At 44.4% G+C, this 26,010-nt stretch overlaps 1 long non-coding RNA gene and 1 pseudogene across 1 annotated transcript; one reads left to right on the top strand and one right to left on the bottom strand.

The window, feature by feature from the left end:
* Positions 1–2,865: 2,865 nt before the first annotated feature.
* Positions 2,866–8,911, bottom strand: LOC119869576 (annotated as a pseudogene).
* Positions 8,912–11,897: 2,986 nt separating this feature from the next.
* LOC119877097 lies at positions 11,898–24,902 on the top strand. The gene is made up of 3 exons (XR_005371349.1): positions 11,898–12,133; positions 22,856–23,031; positions 24,852–24,902. It is a non-coding gene; the product is annotated as an uncharacterized LOC119877097 (long non-coding RNA).
* The last annotated feature ends 1,108 nt before the right edge of the window (positions 24,903–26,010 follow it).

Consider the following 26,010-nt stretch of genomic DNA (forward strand, 5'->3'; position numbering starts at 1 on the left):
TGAACTCTCAGGGAGGTTAACTAATCTGCTTTATTTTTTTTCAAGAATTTATTTATTTATTCATGAGAGACAGAGAGAGAGAGAGGCAGAGACACAGGCAGAGGGAGAAGCAGGCTCCATGCAGGGAGCCTGATGTGGGACTCGATCCCGGGACTCCAGGATCACGCCCTGGGCCGAAGGTAGGCGCTAACCCGCTGAGCCACCCAGGGATCCCACTAATCTGCTTTAAGTTATACAATTAGTAAGTAGAGAAACTAGAATTTGAACCTGGTCCAAATTTCAGAGTTCTAATTTTTTTCCAGTACATTTTTTAAAATCTTCTTTACTATAACAGTTCCCAGCTTTAAAACTTAATGGTTCCCCATTACCTAAACCAACTTAAAGGCCCAAAGCATTCAAGCCCCACCCTAAGCATTTCAGCCTCACCACCTCTCTTATACCCCCTCTTCTGTCCCCAAAAGCTGTCTCTATTCCTTCCCTGATCCATTATTGTTCTTTTACTCATCCCTTACCTCTCCAAATCAAGTCTCCCTCTAATCAATCACTAGTGACTCTTCTAGAGTCATTTTGTTTGTTCATGATTTGTGGAGGAGGGTATTTTAAGGCATTAACCTATGCTTTTCAGTACCTCTGTGTATTAGTTTCCTAGGACAGCTGTAACAAATCAGCATGAACTGGGTGGTTGAAAATAACAGAAATGCATTATTTCATAGTTGTGAAGTCTTGAGGTCCAAAATCAGCATATAAGCAGGGCTATGCTCTCTCTGAACCTATAGAGAAATCTTTCCTTGCCTCTTTCCAGCTCCTTGTGCTCTGCTGACAATCTCTGGCATTCTTTGGCTCATAGATGCATCATCCCGGTCTGTCCTCACATGATGTCCCCTCTGTGTGCCTCTGTTTTCACATGGGCCATCTTCCTATACAGACCCCAGTGAGATGGGATCAGGGGTCCACCCTACTCCAGGATAACTTCATCTTAACTAGTTACATCTACAATGACCCTATTTCCAAATAAAGTCACAATTTGACATACAATTTGACATACAATTTGAAACTTCACATCTTTTTCGGGGGGACATAATTCAACCCCCAACATCCCATTTCCTTTTTCCCATTTAAGCAAGTAATCATTTTGGGTTTTGCTTCAGGAAGAATGGAAGAGAATAGAACTATGTCTGTGGTGTGGGCTTTCACATCCAGAAGCTGCTTCAGTTCTGGTCATCTGAAGGCACATCCATTCATCAATAATAAGACTTTCAAAAATCACCTTCTCTGTGCAAGACCTGTTCTAAGAACTGCAGGGAATCTAAAGAAGCATCTCCTTTTATTGAACTTAAGATACAGTTGATTGTATGGCACACCGTTATTTTATGTATTTCCAAGAAACACCCTGAAAACTATGATATATATCAATTCTTAAAGTGTATCCCAATTTCAGAGTTGTTATAGTGCCAAAAGAGGTGTGTCTTAGAATTGATGAAATCATGTGTAAGGCACCATATCTCCTTTTAAAGAGCTCTAGTCTTGGTAGAGAGAAAACACGTGTGCACACACATGCACAAAGATAGACACACACACATGTGTGTGCACATACAGCTGGAGGCAGTGCCTGTCTGAGTGTGAAACGAGCTGTAGGGACTCAGGTATTTTCAGAGCTGAGAAGGGAGGTGGTTGCTCTTGGCTGGATCTTGAGGTGTAGATGGGACCAGTATCATCCAGGTGGAGCTTAAGAGAGCCATCGAGAAGACAGGAAAACTGTAACACAGGGAGCACAGGTGTGTAAAAGGTAGAGGGGTATCCAAGAGGGAGAAATGGGAAGTGATATAGTAGGGAAGATAATCTTATTTCCAGATTATGGTCCTCCCTAAGGAGTGTGGATTTTACTCTTTAAGCCATGGGGAGCCATAGAAAGTTGTGGAGCAGAGAGGAACATGCCAAGCAATATTTGGGGATTACTGATCTGGTAACAAGCAGAATATAGAGAAGGTAGTTAGGGGATCTGTTGAAGAGACAACCTCAGAGGTCCAGGTAGCAGCAAGAGAATAATGGTATGAAATGAAAAGGAAGGGACAAAGGGGGACTTGTGCAGAAACATAAGCACACAGGACTTGTTAAGGAAGAGGGGTGCTTAAAGACGAGCTCTCAGTACTTGAGTGTGGACAGCTGACAATGCATTGCCAGAGTCAGGGACTCCTCAGGCCCTATTTACCCTCAAAAGCCTTCCTGGTCAACACAAAAATAAGCCCCACACTTGCCAGTGGCATGCCCATGGGCACTCCAGGCTTAAATCAAATTACGGTCGCCATCGTTTTCTATAAAGTGGTTGTAGTGGTGGTGACATCTTTGGTGAGATGCTACAGGGAATGAACAGTACATCCTATTATTGTAAGTACCGGAGACATTTCACAGTCTCACCTGATTTTACAACCTGCCTGTGCAGTAAAACAAAGGCAAGTTTTACTCTCTGTGCATCGAAAAATCAGATGACCTTTATAGCAACCATGTAAGCCAGAAGCAAACCTGGGAATAAATCCAGGGTTTCCTGATGCAATATTTTTATCTACACATGTATGTTTGCTCTACCTTCAGTAAAATAGAACAGAGCACTGAGTAAACATTAAGCACTCTGTGAATTCTAAGTAGTGACCCAGGAGAGAGAGTCTATCCACAGAGTGAGAATTAACCTTGGTAAGGCATTCGTCATCCGTCCCTAATGCTGTGGGCAAGGGATGGGCTGCATGTGGTGTGGGCAGAGCTGGCCACCAGATGTGTCAGGGATGCCCTTGACTGCATACAGATCCTAGATTTTATCTTGTTGGTGTCAGAGGCTCTCAGAGGAAGCACCTTTTTTTTTTTTTTTTGACATGGAATGTTAGAAATTTCTTTATTATTACTTATTAAGCACCAGCTTAATACTGCAGAAAATTTCAAATCACCCTTCAACAACCCATTCTTCCCTCCCCCACCCAAATTCTTGATAAAGAACTTTTCAAGTGAAGACACAGTCTCTTTTTTCTTCTGTATAAAACTTTATCAAATAAAGGTAAAGAACTGTGTACATCTTGCTGTAAAACACTACCCACAGCTGTAGAAAGTGTCTGCCCAGGCTCCTTTCACTGTCCAGGTCCTAAAAGACTCTTGTTCATGAACTGTCGCTTCACAAAGCAAGTCCACCACTTGCTTGGCTTATCATTCTGAGGGTCAAAAACTTTCTCACAAAGTCTCAGTCCAGTCTCTTGTCTCAGCTGCTGTAAGTAGGCCCTCATCATCTTCCTGTTTGTTTGCAGGTTTGGCATAAATTGCATTAAGTGGAAAACCAGGCTCTCCAGGAATGGGGAAATTAGTGATTCCAAGTGTATACATTTCTTTTTCACCTTGGCTTTTGGAATTACACTTTTGGAGTTTCTTTAGACACTCAGAAATGTAGAGTGTTATATATATATATATATATATATATATATATATATATATATATATATATATATCAAGGTTCTATCAGCTTCATTCTTAATCTCATAGTTTTTGAAGAAGACATTGGCCTTGAAGTAATAGATGGCTTCATCCACAATATCTGTATCTTTTGTCTCTCTAGGGGCGGGTCCTTTGAATTGACTTCTGATAGGCAACAATGCCATGTTTCCAATGAGTTTGGTGTCAGGGTCCATGAGAGAAGAGTGGTAAACCAGCATCTTGGCAGCGACCAGGTTTCAAGTCAGACAAGGCTGGGTTTAGAGCTCGGCGCTTCCTGTCCAGCGGCCAGGAAGCACTTTTTTTTTTGAAGGTCATGGTCATGGTTCAAGGGAAAACCGTGTATAAGTGGAATTTTTTCCTTATTGTTCCTCAGATGGAACAGTAGGTTCAGAGAGTAAGTCCAGTTCCATAGTATGTGTTCATAATGGACTTTGTCCATCAGTGAACAAATAAGTGTTGAGAACCTTCTATTTAACAGGGCTCAGGCCCTGGTCAAGGGAGCAAAGAGGCCATAGGAACAAGGCTCAGTCTCTGTCCTCAAGAAGCATCATTCCAGTAGAGGGAGGGTGACGGAAGTAAGTAGGTAAGTAAAGAAGACCATTTCAGATGCAGCCAGGGGCTATGAGGAAGACAAAACAGCAACATGGCACAGAGTGGCTGCTTCAGCTGCAGAGCCTCTCTGAAGACACTTGACCAATGAGGAGGAGGGAGCTGGCAATGACCTGGGGGAAGCATTCAAAGCAGAATAAAGACCAAATACCCGGGCCCCAACGTTGGAACCAGCTTTGTCTTGTCAAGAAACAGTGTAATAGTGGGAAGGGCAGGAAGTAGCAGTACGTGGTCTGACATCCTTCATCAAGAGTTTGCCTTTTACTGTAAGAGTATTGAGTGCAGCAAAATTCTGTAAATCAATTGCCCCAGCATCTGCTGTGGGTGCCCTATATATGCAGGATAAGAGCAGTAGCTGGGACACAGGAAATGGTCCAGGGGAGGGATGATGGTCCAAGCCAGGGAAGATGGTCCAGATGAGGGATGATGGTCCAGGTTAGAGGTGATGGTCCAGACCAGGGATGATGGTCCAGGTCAGAGATGGTGGTCCAGGTCAGGGATGATGGTCCATGTCAAGGATGTTGGTTAATATGCAGGAGATGGTTATTATTTTCATAAACTTTATTAAGATTTATGACTAAGAAAAAAAATATTTATGACTAAGGGTTATTAATTACTAAGGATTAAGGTTTAGCTAAAGGTGGTAAAGCTAAGATATGAGAGACGTTAGTAAGTTTTGGCTGAGAAATTGTATGGGTTTCATTTATTTAGTAGGGAGAAGACGTGGGGAGCATATCTGGAAGCATTCTATAGTTCTGTCTCTGCCATGTTACGTTTGAGATGCCTTTTGTCGCCCAATAGGTGACTCCCAGCAAATAGTCAGATAACCCTTCATGGGACTCAGATCCCATGCTAGTATTAGAGTTAGACATTTCAGAACCATCCATGCAGAAATGGTAGATGAAGTCATGGAACTGGCTAGGATTGCTGTATTCACTTCCTAGGGCTGCTGTACCAAAGTGCCACAAACTGGATGGCTTCAGACAACAGAAGCCACTTACCATTCTAGAGACCATAAGTCTGAAATTGAGCTGTCAGCAGGGCCATGCTTCTGCTGAAAGGTCTACTGCAGAATCCTTCCTGACCTCTTCCAGCTTCTGGCCAATTTTTTGTGTTACTGGTGTTCTTTGGCTTATAGCTAGCTGCATTACCATTAGTGATTCCCATTGGCGCCAGATGGCATTCTTCCTCATGGTTGCATCCCAATCTCCCTCTCCTTATGCGGACCCCAGACATTGGATTGGGGCCCAGCCTACTTCTGTATGGTTTCACCTTAGCATGATTGCATTTGCAAAGACTCTATTTCCAAATAAGGCCACAATCCCAGGTTCCAGGTAGACATGTGGGGACACTGCTCTACCCAGTGTAGTTACCTAGAGAAAGAGTCTGGATGGACAAGAAGGCTGTTGAGGATAGAACTTTGGGGTCCCAGCATTGGGAGGACTGAGAGAGGAGAGAACACGGGTGCGAGCTACATTTCCTATCTAGAGAGGCATTGTTCTAGTGAAGAAGGTATCAACAACATGGCACACTGCTAGTAGTTATGGAGATTGACTAATTTCACCTGGTTGACTAGCTTGGTGATGGAGGACAGATTGACTTTTTGGCATTGGGGATGTGGAAATAGTGGGCAACTTTAAAAAGTCTCTTCCATGAAGCAGTAGGGCAACAGCATGTTGGGCTGAAGACAGAGTGAGGACAGTGAAACTATGAAAACAATAAGTAGAGACATCTTTTTCTATGAAACTTGGAAGGGAGCACAGATGTAAGGGACAGGAACAGTTAAAAAGATGTGTGTGGAATGGCGGCATGCTGGTATGCAGGTGGTGTCCAGCAAAGCCTAGCAGCAGGGGCAAGCTGACCATGCAGGAAAGAAGTGGTTCCACCTGAAGTGTGAAGTCCTTGAGCCTCTAGGGAATGGAGTTTCCCTTGCTTGAGGAGGGAGTGGCTTCACATGGGAGCAGAGGTGGGCCAGTCATATAATAGTAGGGAGGGCAATGTTTCTTGGTACCCTCGAGGGGAAATCAGTAGGACCAGTGTTGGGAAGACAGTGAGTTCTCATTGAGTCGCAGGTATATCAACTGTCCATGTTGGCGACAGTTGGGAATTGGGGAAAGGATGTTGGGTTTGGGCAGGGTGTGGTCATGAAGCCCGGGACTTAGAAGGAAGTGGAGGCTCCAACGACCCTCAGTCAGCAGTCAGGTTGTGTCGGGGCCCATCTGGAATCAACGCAGGAGGAGTGTGTCCTGTGGTCTCTCCAGTGATGAGCAGCAACTTGGGCAGATGTAGGCCAAGGGGGTGGTTGGGTTTGGCCAGAGTTAAGGTTCTGCCAGAGGGAAAAATGAGAAAGGGAGGTTTAGGGTGTTCCTGAAGAAGCAGTTACAGTGAGATGTGGGCTTGGTGAGGCAGGAGTGAGGCAGGAGTGGGAGCCAGGAGGATGCTGGCAGGTGGAAAGATGTAGGGCTGTGGATTGGAAGTCCATTTAGGGAGGAGAGCCATGGACCCGGGAGCATAGAGCAGGTGAGCTGTGAGGGTGGAAGGTGTGTTTGAGAGGCACCTGGGTGGTGCAGTCGATTGAGCGTCTAATTCTTGATTTTGGCTCAGATCATGATCTTAGGGTCCTGGGATCGAGCCCTGCATCAGACTGCGTGCTCAGGGAGAAGTCTGCTAGGGATCCTCTCTCTCCCTCTCTCCCAAATAAATACATCTTAAAAAAAAAAAAAAAAAAAAAGTTGTGCTTGAAATTGAGCTTTCTGAAGTGGCAGTGTTTGGTTGCGAGAGAGTCTAGTGTTTGGCCATACACGTGGAAGGGGCCAGGCAGAGTGTGGGAATCCAACCGGAATGTGCTAATGCAAGAAAAAAATCTGGCTTATTTAATTTTTTTTTTCTCCTCAGTGACGGGAAATAAAAGGCAAAGTCAACATTCAGTGCCAGGAAACGAGGGACCAAAAAGCCAGAGAAAAGGGGTCTCTGGGGAAGCAGTATTCTCTCCCACCTCCAGGTTTTGGGGCGTTTGTAAATCCTACCTGCATGGGGGTGGGAGGCCCAGCAACTGGGCAGACAGCGGCCGCACAAGTCGGCAGACTTGCTAGCTCGCACAAAGGCAGAGTTCTGTGCCGGGGGGCGTGGCGGGGGATGGCCCAGGAAGCCCCTCAGCTTACTTGGAGAATGGAACAACTGGAAAGAGACTTAACCCGAAAGCCTAAAGTGCAGTTTGAGGTGGAAATGGGGTCAGGAATGAAGGAGCCAAACATTAACAGAGGGAAAGGTTAACAGAACAAGGGGCCTAGGTAATGTGGCCCTCTCAAAATAAAGCCAATGAGAATTTGCTGCCAGCTTAAAATTTCTGAGGCCCTGGAAACAAATTTTCACTTTTTTTTTTTTTTAAGATTTTATTCATTTATTTGACACAGAGAGAAAGAGCACAAGCAGGGGATCAGCAGGCAGAGGGAAAGGGAGAAGCAGGGTCCCCACTGAGCAGGGAGCCCAATGCAGGACTCCTGGGATTATGGCCTGAGCCGAAAGCAGATGCTCAACCAGCTGAGCCACCCAGGTGCCCCTTTCACTTGTTTTACTTGATCATGAATCTTGCAATATAAAAACAGTTTCCTGGATAAGATTTCCCCAGGTGAATCAGGTTTTTCCAAGACATGGATTTATTAAACAGTGAACAATGAAGTATTTGTAGTAATTAGAGGTGAATGTGACAGATGTATTAGTCTTGGCAAAGGGGCATCTTCAGTCCCAAGTGCACACCTGTCTCCTTCTGGTGATTCTTTTTGTGTCTCTCCACGGTAATCTTAGACTTTCCTTGAGTGAGAACTCGACAATTTTTTGGGTATGCATTCCTCTCTTTTTTCCTCCCTCTATGGATGGGTGGACAAGATCTTTGGCAATCGTGGCTACTGAGAAAGGGGAGACATTAATCTTTACAGGATTGCAAAGATTAGAAACCCGGGTGACCCCCTTAAGGACCCTAGTGTTCCCATCTTGCAGCAGGAACTGGAAGATGCCGAGATATTATGTGACTTGCTGTTAAAACCCAGGAAGTATAAGAGCCAAGAATCACACCCGTGTGTGGGCGCTCAAAGCCCAACCCTTGCCCAACTGTAGCCGGCTGCCTCCTCCCCAACCTGGGACTCCCCAACTCCACCTGCGTTGATTCCAGATGGGCCCCGACACAACCTGACTGCTGACTGAGGGTCGTTGGAGCCTCCACTTCCTTCTAAGTCCCGGGCTTCATGACCACACCCTGCCCAAACCCAACATCCTTTCCCCAATTCCCAACTGTCGCCAACATGGACAGCTGATATACCTGCGACTCAATGAGAACTCACTGTCTTCCCAACACTGGTCCTACTGATTTCCCCTCGAGGGTACATTCATTGGCATCCCTGACATTCACCAGAGATGAGAGGGATTCCTTACCTGGTACCAGTACTCAGCCTTCACTTGGCTGGCTTGTCATTCTTTCTTTTTCCTTTTGTTTCTTTCTTTCTTTTCTTTTGCAATACTCTTGTGCTCGGAGCTGGTGCTTCAGAGATGAAGCACCCAAGGAGGTCACGGGAAAGGAGAGAGATAGACAGGCAGCAAACAGCCACACGCAGAGTGATGACATGGCACTTGGCAGCAGACCCATAACCAGGCCCATGGGCATCTGGGTGAAGCACTGGTAACAGCCCAAAGGCCAAATGAAACTCATTGCCATGGCCAGATAATAAGATGCTCATGGGCCATTTAAAATGCCATTTCTCGGGGCACCTCAGTGGCTCAGCAGTTGAACATTTGCCTTTGCTCAGGTCATGATCTTGGGGTCCTGGGATCGAGTCCTGCATCGGGATCTCTGCAGGAAGATAAATATATAATATCTTTAAGGAATTTAAGAAAGAAACAGGACAAGAGATGGCCCTCGACCTCAAAGTCCATAGAGACCCCAGTTCTAGCCCCTTCCTAAGATGCCCTTGACTCTCAGCCCTATGGTCTTGTGACACCTTCCCCTTTTTAGCATAAGTCATCTTGAATTAGTGGAACCAAATGACTCCTGAGTAATACAATCTTGAATTACTCTCACAATTAGAAAATAATTATAAAGGATATATTTTTATTTTTTAAAACTTTTTACATTGAAATAATACAGACTCATAGGAAGTAGCAAGAATAGTACCCAAAAGCTTGTGTGTACTCCACACCAAGCATCTTCCTGTGGTGGATCCCCGATGGCTCTAGGACATAGAAACTATGCTGCTGCATGGTTGATAATTGGACTATAGACATTCGGTTCTCACCGTGTCAAAATCTGGCTTGTGTCTGTTGGTTCGTGTGCAGTTCTATGCAGTTTTGTCCCAAGAACAGACTCATACATCCACCACCACAATCAAGATGGAGAACAGTCCTGTCATCAGAAAATAACCCCCTTAAACTGCCTTTTTGTATTACACTCCCTCCTCATGCCTTGCCCTGGAAACCACTGATCTCTTCTCGATGTCTGTACTTTTACTTTGAGAAGGTTGTATAATGATATGTAACCTTTGGAGATTGACTTTTTTTAAAAAGATTTTTATTTATTTATTTGAGAAAGAGAAAGAGAACGAGCAGTGAGGAGGGACAGAGGTGTGGGGGTGGGGTGGGGTGTGTGTGTGTGTGTGTGTGTGGGAAGCCGACTCCCTGTTGAGCAGGAAGCCTGATGTGGGGCTCCATCCTAGGAACCTGGAATTATGACCTAAGCTGAAGGCAGATGCTTATCAACTAAGCCACCCAGGCGCTCCATGAGATTGACTTCTTTTTACTAAGCATAACACCCTTATGGTCCATCCAACTTGTGCATATCCCTAGTTCATTCCTTCTTATTATGGAAGAATATTCCACTATGTAAATGTACCAGTTTATTCAACCATTCACCCAAAAAAGAACATTGAGTTGTTTCTAGTATTTCGCTATTTTGAATTAAGCTGCTATGAACCTTCACATGTAGATTTTGGTGTGAACATAAATTTTAATGTCTCATGGATGAATGCCTAAGGTCATAGGCAAGTGCATGTTTGGTCTTATGAGAAACTGCTAAACTATTTTCCAGACTGGCCATTTGGTACTGGTAACTTGTGGCTACCATTTTGCATTCCCACCAGCAATGTATGAGATCCAGTTTCTCATTCTTCTGTTACTCTTTTTGGGTCTTCCTTTGGGTTACTTGAACTTCTTTAGAATTCCATTTTGTCTCCAGCGTTTTTGAATATTGAAAGACAGCCAAGTGGAGATGCAGAATAATTGGAGGCAGTTGGGTGTGCCAGCCTGGAAAGCAGAAAAAAGCCTGGGTATCCATGTGCACGATGTGCTTGGCATCTGGACAGTGCTTGAAATCATGGGAAAGATGAGGAGAGAGAGGGCTCAGATTGGGCCCTGAGTGAGCCAAGTGGTCACGTTAGGGAGATGAGGAGAGGGCCAGCAAAGGAGCCCGTGGAAGGAGCTCCTAGAGTCTGGATGGGGAACCTCCTTGGTGGTGTTCATCAGCGATGCACTTAGAACTTTCTCGACCCAACTGAGGTAATTGTAGATACATACTGTTCTGTCATCATGTTTGTAACTTGCTGTACTGAGATTATTCTTCCTTGTCATTAAATATGCTTTTGCAGGGGGGATCCCTGGGTGGCTCAGCAGTTTAGCCCCTGCCTTCAGCCCAGGGTGTGATCCTGGAGTCCTGGGATCGAGTCCCACATCGGGCTCCCTGCATGAAGCCTGCTTCTCCCTCTGCCTGTGTCTCTGCCTCTCTCTCTCTCATGAATAAGTAAATAAAATCTTTAAAAAAATATATGCTTTTGCAACATAATTTTTAATGATTGCATAGTTTTCCATTATAGGGCTATATCATGATTTATGATTTTGTTTTGTTTTTTGGGGTTTTTGTTTTGTTTTTAAATATCTTTTATTATTTATTTATTCATGAGAGACATACAGAGAGAGAGAGGCAGAGAGAGAAGCAGGCTCCATGCAGGGAGCCTGACGTGGGACTCGATCCCATGTCTTTAGGGTCAGGCCCTGGGCTGAAGGTGGCGCTAAACCACCTAGACACCCGGGCTGCCCTGTTTTGTTTTTAATTCATGATAGACACACAGAGAGAGGCAGAGACATAGGCAGAGGGAGAAGCAGGCTCCTTGCAGGAGCCGGATGTGAGACTTGATCCCAGGACCTGGGATCATGACCTGAGCCAAAGGCAGACGCTCAACCACTGAACCAAGCATCCCATGATTTATGTTTTTATTTTTTTAACTTTAATTTTATTTTTTTAAGATTTTATTTTTAAGATTTTATTTATTTATTCATGAGAGACACACAGAGAGAGAGGCAGAGACACAGGCAGAGGGAGAAGCAGGCTCCATGCAGGGAGCCCCATGTGGGACTCGATCCCAGAACTCCAGGATCATGCCCTGTGCTAAAAGCAGGTGCTAAGCCGCTGAGCCACCCAGGGATCTCCTGATTTATGTTTTTTAAAAGTTTCTTCTAGAACCTTGTCCAGGATCAAAATCAAATGTGCTGGCCTATATTTTCTGGAAATAGCTTCTGCTTCTCAGAGCTCAGGACTATGGTTGCTTCTCCTTAGTCCCCTTGCACTTCTGCTGTTTTCCACATTCTTTTGAGCACATCGTACATTCACCAGTGTCTTCTATATACTTTTCTAATCCTCTGGAATATAATTTGTTCAAAGTCCCCTAATCCCTCCCACAAAACTTAAAAGTACAGTGCTAGATCTGTGTTACCTCTTAATCCTCACGACATCATGTTTAACCTTCAGAACAACCTGTGTGCTTGTTTTTATCATCTGCTCTCAGAGATGAGGACATAATCGTGGAGAGTGTGTGTAGCTCGCTCTCATGGCAGCAGCCAGTCAGGGCAGACCCCAGGTCTCGTGACCCACAAAGTCTAATACATAATGCACCCTCCCTCTGTGTGGCATTGATTCTGGCCTTCGTGCTTTGAAGACCATGAGCCCTGATGGAATAGAAGCCAAACAAGAGTTCAGCAGCTGTTTTCATCTGTTAAATTTTGCCATCTGTCTCAGGTAGGGGGCGTCTTTCTTGTTTCTCTGAGCATAACTAAAATCTATTTTGAAAGTTGACCCAGGGCAGCCCGGGTGGCTCAGCAGTTTAGTGCCGTCTTCAGTCCAGGGCCTGGTTCTGGAGACCTGGGATTGAGTCCCATGTCGGGCCTGCTTCTCCCTCTACCTGTGTCTCTGCCTCTCTCTCTCTTTCTCTCTCTCTGTTTCTCTCTTTCTCTTTCTGTGTCTCTCATGAATAAATGAATAAAATCTTTAAAAAAAGAAAGAAAGAAAGAAAGAAAGAAAGAAAGAAAGAAAGAAAGAAAGAAAGAAAAAGAAAGAAAGAGAGAGAGAGAGAGAGAGAGAGAGAGAAAGAAAGAAAGAAAGAAAGAAAGAAAGAAAGAAAGAAAGAAAGAAAGAAAGAAAGAAAGAAAGTTAGTTGACCCAGCATCACCGGGAAACTGTAGTGCTTGGTGGCTGTTATAGCTTTCTTGACACCAGTTTTGCATCTGCCCCTCCTTCATGACCAGTCTAATAGGAGTCAAAAATGTAGATTTGAAGTTAGGCTGATCTGACTTTGAATCTTGAATCTTGGCAGTAGCTATATGAACTCCAGTGACTGCATCAGCCTGTGCCTCAGTTCCTTGGGTGAGCACCACCTTCCCATTTCCCATGCCCTGTGTGGTCCCTCCCACTCCACCTCAGTGACCCACTTAGAAGCAGAAAGCAACAGAAGTGATGCTGTGCGATTCCAGCTCTAGGCCAGAGGAAGACCTGATGACCTCCTCTTTTATGCTTTGAGAAGCTCTGAGCCATCATGGAAGAGGTCTGGTGCCTACTAGCAAGCCCATTACGGAGAAACTACATGGAGAGGCGTGGAGAAGAGAAAGAGGCCCCACCACCCCAGAATCCCAGCTCAGCCCAGCCTTCCAGCTGTCCATGCCAGGGCCCCAGCCCCAATACGCCAGCCAGGCCAGCCCCCAGGTAGAATGGAGCCAATGGAACACCCAGATGAGTTAACCCACAGAATTATGACACCTAATTGAATGGCCATTGTTTTAGGACACTGCGAATTGGGATGATGCTTGAAATATTAATTGTGTACATTAACTGTGAACCATTAATTAATATAGTGCATTAGCACGGTGCCTATAGAGCTTAATATGCGAGGGCAACTTTCATTTGACTTTGCTGAGACCCCAGGTGTTTTGAGAGCTCCACTGAGCTCTAACCTCTTGAAGACACGTTTTTGACAAATAGATCTTTGAGGAGCTATCTGAATCATTGAAGATACAGGAACCTGAGCCATCGGCACCACAACCAGGTAGAATTACCCTCCATTCACTCCGTACCCGAAGATAATAAATTGGCAGCCAGCGGAGTAAAGGCAGATCAGAGCCTGAACCTGCTACCATGATTGGTGTCTTGGTTTTTGAGATCTCTGTTGCCTTTACTTAGTTCCATGCTAGGGCTACCCAGGCATGGTGTCCTGGAGCTAGGGCTTCTTATAGGCTCTGGGCCACTAGGAAGGTCACCTTCCTCTGTGAGACAGGCAGTCCTTCTCTGGAGGACTTGGGAAGACACAGCTTGCTTTGATGTGCAGGGCAAATAGGGTGGAGAGTCTACACTGTTCAGCCAGTCCCTTTGTCTCAGACAGCATTTGTACTTCGTTGGCTAATTGTTCCGTATCCTACAGGCCTGGACAACAGAGCAGAGTAGAACTGAGATGCCTAATCCAGCTTAGCCAAGGCTATTCAAGAAGTAATGACAGGTGAAGACTCGCCCTCTCCTAGTTCACTTGAGCTGCTATAATAGAATATTATAGACTGGGTGGCTTATAAACAACAGAGATTTATTTCTTACAGTTCTGGCAAGAAGTCAAAAATCAAGGCACCAGCCCATTCAGCATCTGGGGCCAGCCCATTTCCTGGAGTTTCCTTCCATGGCAGAAAGGCAGAGGGAGCTCACTGGGGTCTGTTTTAGAAGGGCACTAATCCCATTCATGAGGGTTCTACCCTCATGACCTAATCACTCCCAAATCCCTATGTCCATGTACCATCACATTGGGATAGAGTTAGTGGCAGGGAAATACTGAAGTCTACATTCAAGAGGCATCTAGTTTAATATGGCCAGACTCAGTTTCAACATATGATTTTGAGGGGGACACAAATATTCAGTGTGTATGAGGCACACCCCAACAAGGACATTGGGGTGCTGATCTTCACACAGCGATGACCCCAGACTTGTCCCCTGGCACACAGGGGTCGATGCTGTAGTCATATTAAATTATTTTACAATTAATAAGCTAAAACTCTTCCTTTGCAGTGACAACCTGCAAGTGAAAGCCACTTTCATACACATGGTGCCACTTTCTTAAGGTGTGAATTCATTGAGACTGGTGCACGCTGGTGGAAAAGCAGGTTATTTCATTTTCCATGAGCTCACCAGAAAAGAGCAGCTTTGACACAAGACCAGGCTGTGATGCTTGCCATAGGCACCCACACTTCCCGGAATGTCCCTTATCAGTGACCTGGGAGCTTGGGGAGCATGTGTAGACAAGGGGATGCCAGTGAGCAAATACCACCAAACACTTCTTCTCCTCAAGAATGAATTTAGAGAGAGACGATGGACACTATACAATGTCTCCTCCTCTCCTGTTTCCAGTTTTTCATGGCTACCAGGATTATCACATAAATGTAATGCTCACATGCAAAAATGACCTTTTCCCAGGTTTCTGATAAGAGTAGCTAGCCACTTCTCTTCTCGTACGGTTATTCAGCAAAGTTTGCTTAGGAGCCAGGCTCTCAGCTCTACGTTGCACAAGGTGAAGGGCACTGGGGTTTTCCCAAGGAGGCCGTGGTCCATCAAGGAGACAGAGAAGTAGCGGCACATGGGAGCCTGGGAAGGCAGCTGCTGGTACAGCAGCAGCAGAAAACACTGACAAGGGCAGAGGTCAGAAAGCCAGCTCTGGAAGCTGGGGAGGACTTACCCACAACTGGCATGAGACCTAAACCTTGCAGGAGGAGTTGGACTTGGCGAGTTAGGAAGGTATGGGGCACTGTAGGCAGAGAAGCCAGAGTTGGACAGGAGTGGGGTGTTGGCTGTGGGGTGTTCAGCACAATGGCTGGAACAAGGGGAGCATGGGGGCCAGTAGCTGGGATGGCATGTGAGGTCAGTACAGGCTGCAGAGGTCTTCCTGGGTGAGTCTAAAACTTTAGATCTTTATCCTGCCATCCAAGGGAGGTAGCAAGATTGGAAGCAAGTGAGTGGCATTATTGACTTTGTTTACAGGAAAATAAAATCAATTCAGTTTGTTAAGTTCCAGATGCCCAGCATCAAGAACATACGGAGTTGAATAGATGGTCATGGAAGGTGAGAGAATGATAGATACTGGGATTTGGAGCTTGATTCATTAGCATAGAGATGGTGCATGATGTCATGAAGATGAGAGATTTATCTTTTTTTTTTTGAGAAAAAATTTTTTTAAGATTTTATTTATTTATTCATGAGAAACACACACAGAGAGAAAGGCAGAGACATAGGCAGAGGGAGGAGCTGGCTCCATGTAGGGAGCCCGATATGGGACCCGATCCTGGGACCCCAGGATCATGCCCTGGGCTGAAGGCAGGCACTAAACCTCTGAGCCACCCAGGGATCCCTGAGGATGAGAAATTAAGGGAAAAGTAGCTAAAGCAAAGATGGTAAATCTGTAACATGCATATCCCCACCCTCTTCCTGTGCATGTAGTAGGCATTACCGTAGCACCCTCTCTTGTGGAGCCCAGTGCTGCAAAAGTCAAAGGAAAGGGATTTCTAGAGGATAGGCTGCTCAACAGGGTCCAAAGCTCACACAATAAGATCAAATAGGCTATAGACCAAAAAAAAAAAAAAAAAAAAACCCTGCTGGGTCAACATTCAGGAAGGCATTGGAAGCTCCTTACCTCTTATAGAAACTATTTACTGTTGACTTAGAGTAGTGTTTATGTTTTCTTTGATAAAAGTAAATTTGTAGATTTTGAAAATAATAGTCACCTATAATTTCACCATAACTGGTAATACCTTTGATGCATATATTTCCAATCTTCTTTTTCTACACAAGTACAGCTATATCATTACATATTTGCAATCATACTATACAAACAATTTGTGTCCTGAGTTTTCACTTAATATCATTTCCAATTATTTCCTTATCTTCTCTCTTTGTTGGTTAAACATGGAGGCATTTTCCAGATTTTGCCATTATAAATAATGGCTTGGTTGGCTCAGTCAGTTAAGCATCCACCTTCATTCAGTTCAAGTCACAATCTCAGGTCCTCTGATCCAGCTCTGCTCTCAGCGGGGAGTCTACTTCTCTCCCTCTGCAGCACCCCTGCTCATGCCCGCTCTCTCTCTCTCTCTCAAGTAAATAACTAAAATCTTTTTTAAAAATTTTAGAAACTTTTTAAAACATAATCTTTTTAAAATTTTTAATATTTTCTTAAGATCGATTTCTAGAAGTGGCCAAAATACTTAAAGATTTTTAGACTCCTGATACAATAAAGTGCATTTCAGGACCATTTTATTAATTGGCACTGCCACCAGCAGAGTATAAGGGTGTTTTGTTTTGTTTTTTAATGATAGTCTGGGATCCCTGGGTGGCGCAGCGGTTTGGCGCCTGCCTTTGGCCCAGGGCCCGATCCTGGAGACCGGGGATCGAATCCCACGTCGGGCTCCCAGTGCATGGAGCCTGCTTCTCCCTCTGCCTGTAGAAGCAGAGACACAGGCAGAGGGAGAAGCAGGCTGAGGGAGAAGCAGGCTCCATGCACTGGGAGCCCGACGTGGGATTCGATCCCCGGTCTCCAGGATCGCGCCCTGGGCCAAAGGCAGGCGCCAAACCGCTGCGCCACCCAGGGATCCCAGTATAAGGGTATTTAAATGAATGCACCATTTTTGACTATCCTGCTGTTGTTTTATCTGAAATTGATATAAATTCTTTAGGGAACCATATCATAGTATAATACCATATGATAAATAAGCGTATATGTGCATATATAACACACATATACTGGTATATGTAGTTATGCATATACACACATAGACATATAAATAATCTTTCCTCAAATAATTTTAATGATCTGGGCACCAATATCAATGCAAAAGATTTTTATCATCCTTCTACAGGATAGTGGTAAACAAATCCCTTTTCCATTGCTTAGACAAAGAGGAAAAGAAACATCTACGAAGCCAATCGCTGACCTGGTACACTGTGGGTTCTTAAACACGAATCAGTGCATGAAAACACTCTACTAGGACCTGCCTCGCTCTTAGAGCCACAGCCACATGATAAAAGTAACATTACCCCAGCTTTACAAAGGAAGGGGACGGAGGCTTCCTGGGGGTAATTAACTTTCTCAAGGCCATGTAACGAATAAGTGGTGGAACCAGAATTCACAGGCAAGGCCTGTTTTAGTTGAGAGTCTGTGCTTTCTTTCTGTACCGTGAACTGCATTGCAGAGAGCGAGCCAGCTAGGTGGCAGAGAGGGATGGGCTGACTGCTCTCTGAGGCTCACTCCTACTTTCTGGTCGCTGATGTCTTGGTGGAGATGCCCGACCCCCAGTAGGAAGCCCATCCTCTAAGGGCCGCCAGATACTGTCCCTCTTCTCTGTCTGGGTGTGTTTTAGAAACATTTTAGCTTTCTGAACGCTCTCCAAGCACACCCTCTCCCCAGATCTGCACATGTTCACCACCCCGGGAGCTCTCTGAACCCCATACTTTGGGGGGTTTTATGGACGTTTCATGACAGATCATTAATTAAGTCCATTTCCAGTCTGGAGCGAGGCAGAGCTGAATATCCCCAGCTTCCAATCACTGCCATCACCCAGGGAATAGCAAGGGACTTAGCAGGTCAGTGTCAGGAACCAGGGCCAAAGACTATCAGAACAAAAGATGCAGCTGGTGCTCTTATCACTTAGGAAATTACAAGGGTTTTAGCAGCTCTGCTCCAGGAACTAGAGGCAGATATATATATATATTCGGTTATCTCACAGGGCATTAGCCTGACTTACGGGACAAAAGTCAGCTCTCAGGTCATAGTTATTATATGATTGTTTAACAAAAACCCTTTACCGATGAATTGGGTGGTTGGGAGACTTCTGAGAAATTCTGGAAGAGCAGGATTTCACCCTGTGATAAATCTTCCATTGAAGAAGCTCTTTGTTTAGTGTCCTAGAACCTAGAATCTAGGAGCTTGTTTGGGACCCACATCCAAGTCACCAATTTCCAGGCTGCAGAACCTACCTTCTGTTTTTGCAGGTTAAGAGGTGCTAGGTGTTCCCTCTTCCTATGGTGGTTTTCTTTATCTTCCCTTTCATCTGTTGTTTCTCAGGTGTGACCAATGCCTCTGTGCACCTGGTAATCTGTGCCCTGCTGGGTTTGGGTGGCAAGGAAGGAAGCTCTGCTGTGACCTCAGTACAAAGACCGCACTGTTCCTCCCTCACTGCGCCTGTGACCCCGCTTACCCGGGACAGGTCGACTCACAAGGTGGTTTCTCATGTTTCCTCCTTGGTTTCTGTTGGTCACAGCTCCTTTTGGTGATAAGCCTCAAAGGGCCATGTTTGGCGCAGGCAGGACCAGAGGTGATTGGACCCAGAGCCAGACTCAGCTTCCTGAGTTTGGAGGGTAGGGGAGCTTCAGCCTGTCTCCACCTCCCTCAGGAAGGACCCACTGAGAAGGCGCCACCACATGCTTTGCAGCTGTACTTGTACAGGCCAGGATGACCCACTTACCTAGTTTAGAACCATCCAGAGCCTTTCTTGGATGGAACAATGTGTGTTTTACCTGGGCAGAGGTAATGTTTTCTCTGTAGCATTCATGTCTTTCTGTATTTATTTATTTATTTATTTATTTTCGTATTTATTTATTTTTTAAAATTTATTTTTATTTATTCATGAGAGACAGAGAGAGAGAAAGAGGGGGGCAGAGACACAGAGACACAGGCAGCGGGAGAAGCAGGCTCCATTCAGGGAGCCCAACGTGGGTCTCGATCCTGGGTCTCCAGGATCACACCTTGGGCTGCAGGTGGCACTAAACCACTGTGCCACCAGGGCTGCCCCCATATTTATTTTTTAAATTGTAATAAAACATACATGAAAATACCATTTTAGCCACTTGTAAGCGTGCAGTTCAGTGATGTGAAGGACATTCACGTGGTTGTGCAGCCATCACCACCATCCTTCTCCAGAACTTTTTCATCTTCCTAAATGATAACTCTGTCCCCACTGAACACTGACTCCCGACTTCCCCTCCCCAGCCCCTGGCAGCCACCCTCATAACTCTCTGTCTCTATGATCTTTCTGTCCCTAGGTACCTCATATGAGCGGAATCACACAGCATCTGTGACTGGCTTATTTCACATAGCAGAATGTCCTCAAGCTTCAGCCATGTTACGGCACATGACGGGATTACCTTCCTTTTGAAGGCTGAATAATATTCCATGTACATATAGAAAATGCATTTTACTTCTCTGTCTACTGAGGGATACTTGGCTATAGCTTTAACAAACATTTTCTGAGCACCAATGATGTATCAGGCATGATGTTTGCTCCTGGAGATAAGATTGTTATTGAAGTAGATGAGGAGGTCCCCGCCCAGAGGTGAAGAAACACTTAATAATAATGGCCAAAAGTAATGGCAGTTTCTTTCAAGTTCATAGACACACCATTGGCTATTCCCAATTTATGTATTGTCCACAAATTTTAATACCACCTTTGGCACCTCATTTAAAAAATGAGTAGCAGAGGGGCACCTGGGTGGCTCAGGGGATTAAGCTTCCAACTCTTGATTTCGGCTCATATCATGATCTCAGGGTCCTGAGATTGAGCCCCTGAGTCAGGCTCCACGCACAGCAGGGAATCTACTTAGGATTCTCTCTCTCTCCCTCCCTCTGCCCCTCCCCCTCTCTAAAATAAATAAATCTTTTTTTTAAAAAAAATGAATAAGTAGAAATATTAATAGAAAAGCTTGCAAATCATTGTATGCAGTTTAAATCTTTGAGAGGTTGCTCCCAACAGTAAGTTTAAATCACAGCTATAAGATGGTTGTGCTTATCACTAGCTGTACTTCGTAGCTACAGTGACAAGAATAGCTATGTCATTATTTCTCAGTGTTCCATGAATACACGGCAGGAGTTTCTGGTTTCCTGTGCTGTTCCAGGGTAGCAGACCTCGAGCACCTGGCCACAGGTTTCCAAGGACACTGTGTTTCCCTTGTGCTTCTGCACCCCACTTATCTATTTTCCTCTTGCTGCTGTGTGTTTTTACTCTGCAACCATCTCATTAAACTGCACGTTTTAAATCACTGTTCTGTTTGCCACCATACCCTGTGATGTGTCTTCTTTACCATGGATGGTTGCTCTGCGGATTTCTGAATGTGTGAAAAGTGCCCTGCCTTAGACAGAGGGCAGGCAGGAGCCTGCAAGAACCCCTGGTGAGGATGGAGCTCCGGCAAAGCTTCCGGAGATGCTGTGTATCCTTATATAGTTTTATACATTTACACATTTGGTTGCTGAATTGTTCTAGATCCCCCTCTTGTGGGCCATCTATGAAATAAAACACATCAATTATTTCTCATAGGTGTGATGAAGAATCTTGCAGATTACAAGGAATCAATTTCTGTGAAACCTATGAGTTGAATAGGACCTTTGCTTTTATTATGAAATGCTGCAAACCCATAAAATGCATTTAGAGAATAATATGAAAATACCCATGCACCCCCACACCAGCTTTATGAAATCTTAACATTGTCTTGTATATTTACTGTAAATCTTTTCAAAAAATAAAATAGAGGGGATCCCTGGGTGGCTCAGCAGTTTGGTGCCTGCCTTTGGCCCAGGGCATGATCCTGGAGTCCCGGGATCAAGTCCCGTGGTGGGCTCCCTGCATGGAGCCTGCTTCTCCCTCCTCCTGTGTCTCTGCCTCTCTCTCTCTCTCTCTCTCTCTCTCTATGTCTATTATAAATAAATAAATCTTTAAAAAAATAAAATAGAAATGTTGAGGGCCCCTGTAGACCTCCCATCCTGCACATGCCTCCTCCCCCAGGCAACTGTTACTTTGATATGGTATTTATGACTCCCACACATATTTTTGTATTTCTCTACATATATGTGTGTCAATACAATACAAACCATTGTTTTCCACTTTCTCAACTTTATGAGGATGCTCTTACACTGGGTGTGTTCTTTTACAACCTGTTCTTCTCTCTCAGTGCTTTACGGTTGCAGTTTATCCTTGTGGCTCCAATCGTCTCATTTTCCTCTCCTGTATAGTTCAAAAAACTTTTTTTTTATTTGAGAGAGAGGGAGCATGAACAGGGTGGAGGGAGGGGTAGAGGGAGAGGCAGACTCCCCGCTGAGCAGAGAGCACAATGTAGGATTTGATCCTAGGACCCCAGGATCATGACCTGAGTCAAAGGCAGATGCTTCACCGACTGAGCCACCCAGGCGTCCCCCTCCTGAATATTGTTGATCCAAGAATACCACAATAGATTTATTTACCAGTTCTTTTATTCTGGGATAATTAGGTTGTTTTGAATTTTCCCCACAACAAACAGTGCCGTACCCAGTATTCCTGGAACACAAATGTGCATTTCTCTAGAGTACGTCCTAAGGACGGATTGCTGGGTCATTGTGCTTGGGGCCTACGTGCAACTTTTCTCTCTTGCCAAAGAGCTCTTGGAAAGATTGCTGCACTAGGTACTTCCCCCCCAATTTCCTCCCTCTCATCTGCCAGCAGCAGTTAGGGGGAAGGAGCAATTCCCACCATTAACTGAGCCTTGGCATGAATTTTCTCTTTTAGGTAAGGACAACAATCTTCTGAGGCAGGCATTAGCATGTTTACAAGAAACCAGAGGGGTCCAGGAATCCGCCTGAGGCCACAAAGATAACAAGCAGCAGAGCAACACTAAACCTGACCCAGAGCAGTGCTGCAAAGGCCTGTAAAGATTCAGCCTGGGGAGTAGAGAGGGATGGGGGGCGGGGAGGGTCACAAACTCCCCTCCCAAGGCAGCCTGTCTGCAGGGCTGCTGAGAGCTGAGAGAAGGAAGGATAGGCTATCTAATTTTTGTAATTATGAAAGTCAGCATACATACATAAGGGCATATTTAACACTAATGTATAAGTAAGGAGAAACGATAACATGAACCTAGATACCTAAGGGAGGAAAAACATGTCACTGTTAGAAAATTATATTGGAAAACTTTATTTTTCAAATTGTGCATTAGCTTTCCTTTTAATTACTAGGAATCAGCTATCATTTCATGATGGAAACCTGCTTTCCCTAAACTTAGTGTAGCTGACTTCAATCCTGGGGATCGTATGAATACAATATATTCCTTGGAGGTGCAGAGGAGCCTATAACTAGATGTGACAGCCTGGGTGGCCGACCGGAAGCAAAGAGAAAAAAACAAAACAAAAATGAGAGTCGGATAAAATAAGAGGAGACAAGGGAAACGTATTCTCTACTCTACAGCTGTTCTCTGGCTCAGCCCCCAGAAGAGCTGCACATCATGTTTTGTCTCTTGGCTTTGCAGCTTTCTAAAGAAACTTCCCCCTTTTATTTTAAGTAAGAGAAGGACTTAGGTATTCCAGCATCAGCAGAGCCTGATATTTCATCCAAGTTTGGACATCTACTTCCAGGAGAAAAATGCTAGGATGCTTGTCTGCTTTTGTTTGGGGTTTAGCCTATATAGTTTACAAAAATATGTTCACTGTAGATCCCAGCGTTTAATGTCTACTTGATGTGAAAAGAAAATGACACCCGAAACACAACAGCCAGAGCAAACCAGAAGTGAATGTTAATGAGTGTTACAGGAAGTCGACAGGAAGCCAGAAGTGTGGGTATGGAAGTGAAAAACTTTTCAAAAAGCACATCAAGAACATAGCAGGTGAGGTAGGTAGTTTTCTTAGCACAAGTCAAAGAACATAAATCACTTTGTGTACTTTTCCCCTAATTTTTTTTGTGTGGTAAATACATATGACATGAAATTTATCATATTGGTCATTTTGGGTATAAAGCTCAGGGATATAAAATACATTATAAATCACCATCTCCTCCATCCATCTCCAGAACTCTCATTTTGTAAAACTGTACCTGTCCCTCCCCCAGCCTCTGGCAAGCACCATTCTACTTTCTTTATGATTTTGACTACTCTATACATGTAAGTGGAATCATACAGTACTTGTCTTTTTATGTCTGTCTTCTTTCTTTTTTAAAAAAAGATTTTATTTATTTATACATGAGAGACACACACACACAGAGAGACAGAGACACAGGCAGAGGGAGAAGTAGGCTCCCTGCGGGAAGCCCAATGCAGGACTTGATCCCAGGACTCCAGGATCAGGACCTGAGCTGAAGGTAGATGCTCAACCACTGAGCCACCCAGGTGCCCCTATGTCTGGCTTATTTCATTTAGCATAACATCCTCAAGATTCATCCATGTCGTAGCAATGTCAGAATGTCCTTTCTCTCTAAGGTTGAATAAGATTCCACCGTGTGTGGACAGCTCCTTTTGCTTATTCATTCATCCATCGATGGACACTTGGATTACTTCCACGTTTAAGCTACTTTGAATAATGCTGTATAAAAAGATTCTTGTTTGCCATGTGAACCAAGCTACCAACATCAAAAGTGTCCAAATAGGCTATTTCTCATTAAATTATTAATATTCTGAATAACTAACCTAGGGCCCTAGAATGTATGTGATTATCGTCTTTAGAGCATCTTTGGCAGATGTTCTTGGCATCTCAGAACCAAAGATTATTATTTTGTTTTGTTTTGTCTTTAATTAACTGAAGATGAAACTGGTTGTTCACTCAAGAGGCCACTGATTAACTACCAAAAGCAGTTTTGGTATTATTTTTCCAGGAGAGCTGGTCTTGTTTGGCCAAACCTATTAATAGAATTTGAACCAATTCTTCGAACAATGTCTTCTTTCCTGTTGGAGCTATGACCTACTCTAGGATAGAGACTACAGATTATTTTTCTGTATCCCCATGTAGCCTACCAGGGTCTCAGGACACAGTGCCTTTAGCCTCTGTAACTGGGGGGTAGGTACCTAAAGATAAAATAAAATTTTCCCCCAAAGCCAAATATTCGCATTTCGTCATTGCTTGCACATATTGGATATTAGCCAAAAGAAGGTCTCTGCCTGACATTTATTACCAGATTTTCCCTCCTTGCCAACTCTACATCCCCAGCCCTGGACCCACATTAATTCCCCACACTCTAAGACAGCACATCATTAATTTCTAGACGGAACCTCTCAAATCACAACCCACTTGTAAGTTTCCTAAGATAACTGTCCATTTCCATGAGAGAAGCTTACTACTGGCTACTGAGGGAAATGCTATTTGGACCCTGAGATGGGCAGACCCAAAAGATGGTTGCAGTGGATGCTTTGAATGGTTGGGAACCACAGTGGATAGGGACCGGGTTGTCCTGAAGGGATCTTAGGACAACGAAGAGCATAGGTTGGCAAATTTGATCAATAGTATAGGGAGGAATTTCAAGGTAAGAGGAATATATAGGGGAGGTTTGTATGCCTTTGTCACTGGAGCAAAGAAGCAGTCAGAAGAGAGGTTTTAGATGAATGAGCCCAATTGGGCTGATGGGAGGAAGCCAGGCAGGGCTGAGACTAAGGTTACTTCATTAATTTTTAATTCTCCTTTTCCTTCCTCCTTCCTTTTTTTTTTTTTTTTTTTTAATGATAGGCACGCAGTGAGAGAGAGAGAGGCAGAGACACAGGCAGAGGGAGAAGCAGGCTCCATGCACCGGGAGCCCGACGTGGGATTCGATCCCGGGTCTCCAGGATCCCGCCCTGGGCCAAAAGCAGGCGCCAAACCGCTGCGCCACCCAGGGATCCCTCCTCCTTTCTTCTGTTTCCTTTTTACCCCCAAAGATATTCACATTTTGGCATTACTTACCAATTTCTTTGTCTTAGGAGCACAGGATTATCTGAGGATTTATTTGGGGGTGGGAGTAGTGTCTACCAGCACCTATCACGTTAGGTCCAGCATCATGGAGCAGAGAGACAAACTAGTTTGGGACCCTCTCCTCCAAGTGCTTACAATCCTCAAAAATACTTGGGATGATATGCAATAAATTGGCAAATTTTACACTCAAATATTTTTCCTATTATCTTTCGATTTGCATTTCCTGTTTCTCTGCCCTTTGCTTTTTGTTTTGTTTCGTTTTTTGTTTTTTTTTTTTTTCCTGCCCTTTGTTTTAAACATGGTTTTTATCCCTCAGAAGACACGGACCCAGAAAGAAGATGGTTCTCCTGGCTCTCAGTTTGAAGTTTTAACCTATCATAAGAAAGGTAAGAGACGTTTCCCTTTCCTTTCTCAAACTAAAACTCAGGGCTGCTTTGTTTCTCCTTGTAATTGCTTCATTAAAATGAACACGGATAAAACTTGTCTGCTAATGTGAAAGAAAACTTGCACTGTTTCAGCCTCCAAATTTCTTTTTATCCATAGGGATGGTTCCAGGCTTTCTGGGTACTCCCATGGAACTGACCTCCACTGTCACAAATGCACCTCGCTCTCCCTCCCCACCCCCCCCAACATTGCTTCCCCTCTGCAAATTTTTATCTTCCTCCTCTAAACCTCCTCTCTTCAGCATCTACCAGCTATCTGCCTAGTGTCATGACTTTGTTCTATGCCTTTTGTTTTGTTCTGTTGCATTATCCTTTCCCCTTATGAATGGGTTCTGGCAAATGTGCCTCCTGACTCTTGGTTCAGGATACCAGGCTGTAGCAACTCAATACACTTTTTATCTTGTATCCTCCCCTAATTTCTCATATGATTATTCTGTCTCCCTTAAGCAACTCCTGGGTAGCACCATGACTTCTATGTCCTTTGTACCTATAGA

The sequence above is a fragment of the Canis lupus genome, chromosome 16, assembly GCF_011100685.1.
Source record: "Canis lupus familiaris isolate Mischka breed German Shepherd chromosome 16, alternate assembly UU_Cfam_GSD_1.0, whole genome shotgun sequence".
Classification (NCBI taxonomy): Eukaryota; Metazoa; Chordata; class Mammalia; order Carnivora; family Canidae; genus Canis; species Canis lupus.